Source organism: Mastomys coucha, unplaced genomic scaffold, assembly GCF_008632895.1.
Source record: "Mastomys coucha isolate ucsf_1 unplaced genomic scaffold, UCSF_Mcou_1 pScaffold6, whole genome shotgun sequence".
NCBI classification, from domain to species: Eukaryota; Metazoa; Chordata; class Mammalia; order Rodentia; family Muridae; genus Mastomys; species Mastomys coucha.
The window spans coordinates 96554073-96556901 of record NW_022196912.1 but is presented as its reverse complement, the minus strand read 5'-3'; the positions used below and the strand labels follow the sequence as shown (position 1 = coordinate 96556901).

Below are 2829 nucleotides of genomic sequence, written 5' to 3'. Positions count from 1 at the left end.
TGTCCCATAAGTTTGGGTATGTTGTGTCTTCATTTTCATTAAACTCTAGAAACTCTTTAATTTCTTTCCTTATCCCTTCCTTGACCAAATTATCATTGAGTAGAGTGTTGTTAAGCTTCCACATGTATGTGGGCGTTCTATTGTTTATATTGTTATTGAGGAACACCCTTAATCCATGGTGATCTGATAGGATACAAGGAATTATTTCAATCTTCTTGTATCTGTTGAGGCCTGATTTGTGACCAATTATATGGTCAATTTTGGAGAATGTACCATGAGGTGCTGAGAAGAAGGTATATCCTTTTGTTTTAGGGTAAAAAGTTCTATAGTTATTTGTTAAATCCATCTGTTTCATAACTTCTGTTAGTCTCACTGTGTCCTTGTTTAGTTTCTGTTTCCATGATAGAAAAATTCTTTAAGACAATATCAGCTAGATGAAGAAGAGTGGGGAAGGGTATATGGGAGGCATTAGAAGTTGGAAAGTAAAGAGGAAATGTAATTATAACCTAAAATGGAGTGGGAAGGGAAGAGAAAGAGAGAGGGTCTTTTAGTTGGTTTCTACCTTTCAGACCTCTGACCTTAGGGTGAGTTAAGTCTACACAGCTCCTGAGGTGTCTTTAAGGAGTGCTTTCCCTATTGTCCCAGGTACAAAGCACTTAACATATTTTTAATGATGTTATTCTTTTCCTAAATCGTGCCTTCCTCAGCCTGTGAATTTTTCTTAGATTTCCAAGCTTTCTTTTCTGCTCTCTTGTAACTTTCAATGGAAACATGGCTGAAAGTTGGTGGCACTACCCACATTGCAGCCTAAAAGCTTGAGTGTCTTGACACTTCCTCCAAAGTCATTAGTGAGTTGTCCGCTAGGGGACAAGTGCAGAACACTGCACGTCCACTAAAATAGCACAACATGTTACCTTTTTTCAAAGTAAAGGTTGTAGAATTCATATCTCACATCTCTTCTCACCATGCAGTGTATTGACACTGTCATCCTTTGCTTTACCCTGTGATAAAGAGGAAATGGTTTAAAGGTGCTGACACTAATGCTATTTCTAATAAACACTCAGAAGTCATGTAAAGGAATTCTGTCTTCTTCTGGGCTGTGAGTCATTTATGCTTTGGATGTGGCTTATTTCCAAAGGTTTGTGTGTTGGAGGCTTGGTCTTTGGTGTGGTGCTAGTACTGCTAAGGTGGTATGACCACTAAGAGGTAGGGTGTTGGGAGCCAAGGCATGGCCACCTGACTCTCTGCCCCTCAACTAGCCTGAGAACTGCCTGACATTCACCTTGGCTAAAAACATCCTGTGCCTGTTTACCAAGAGGCAGTATACCAAGAGGTAATGTTCTGGACCCCCTGCCAACATCTGTCAGATGGACAACCCTGGAGTGAACCCATTGTTCCCTGCCCCTCCCCTTTTCCGTTTTTTTGTAAAGTATATATTGAGCAAGTAAAGTAGACCTTGACAAACCCTTGCAGAGTCTCCTCCTCTCTCTCGCCCTTTTTACTTTTGCAGGCATGGTCCCCCTTGACCCCCGAATAACTGAACCTCGCAGGCCGGGATAGTAGGGCTAAGAGAAACTTATTTAAGTCATTGAGAATGTTACCCTTACTCAGAATTAATATACTTCCCTTGGGACCATGGTTAGAGGGTTGATAAGATATTAAAGTGGGCCAGGCAGTGGTGGTGCATTCCTTTAATCCCTGCACTTGGGAGGCACAGGCAGGCAGATCTCTATGAGTTTGAGGCCAACCTGTTCTACAGAGTGAGTTCCAGGACAGCCAAGGCTACACAGTGTTTTGGTTTTTAGGGCAGGGAGGAGGCTTCCAGGTCAGATCCAGTTTGACTCCTTCATGTTCTGTGTCCAAAGTGATCTTCAGCAACAGAGTCTTGCCTTCAAATCCTGGGAAGGAGTCAATCAATTGTCCCACCCAGCTGAGATGCCTCTGACACATAGCGGTGATCTGCATGGCAAGAACAGTGTCTTTAGATTAAACAGCAGCAGGCTGACTGGACCTAAGACCCACTTAATAGGAGGGAAATCAAGTCTGGTATTGTAATGGGTAATTGTCTAGCCAATTACCCATGGATGGTGAGGCCAAGGACCCTAGAGGAGAACAACTGTCAGGAGCCATAATAGGACACGCTAATAACTAGCAGGTGATCATCCTGAAATGGCTGCTTCGGATTATTATATAATCTGCTACAGGTGCGCCCTCATTAAGCAAGGCTGTGAGGGACTAATTTTAGGAAAGATTCCTGCTATTAATATGCTTTTCCTGTTATATTAAACATATATAACAATTACTAAGTAGTAGCACACCCCTTTGGAGCAGATCTCTGCATATTCATGAAGATGTACTGTCTTGTAATGATGCTATGTAGACAAATAAGTGACTTAAGTCTTTTTTTTTAAGTATTAATGATTTTTATTATATTAATAAGAGTTTAATTGATTAATTGTTCTTGTTATAAAAATGTAACTATGTGAAGTGACAGATACATAACTTTGTTTTACTATAATGTCACCCTATTACCACTAATATACCTTCATTGCTTTATGTTCTATACCTCAAGTAGGTACAGTAGCATTGTTAATAAAAACACCAAACACATGAACTAGTGAATAAGGAAAACTTTTTTCATGTAATTTGAAAGATTCCTTTTTGAATATCTATTTTCTAAAACACAAAGATAAACATCTTCATTGGGTGAGGAATTCTATAGTATAAAGGTATAAAAATGGGATGGGAGTTACCTAATTCTTTCTTTTTTTTCTTTTATTGCATTATGATGAGAAAAGTTACATGATTTCAATTTGTCTGAATTTGTTA

The 2829-nt window shown here is 39.6% G+C and overlaps 1 long non-coding RNA gene across 1 annotated transcript in view; it reads right to left on the bottom strand.

The window, feature by feature from the left end:
* Positions 1–1576: 1576 nt before the first annotated feature.
* LOC116079873 overlaps positions 1577–2829 on the bottom strand; it is a 21332-nt gene continuing 20079 nt past the window's right edge. Inside the window, exon 4 of the long non-coding RNA XR_004114183.1 lies at positions 1577–1959. This is a non-coding gene — a long non-coding RNA (uncharacterized LOC116079873). The remainder of the gene's footprint in view (positions 1960–2829) is intronic.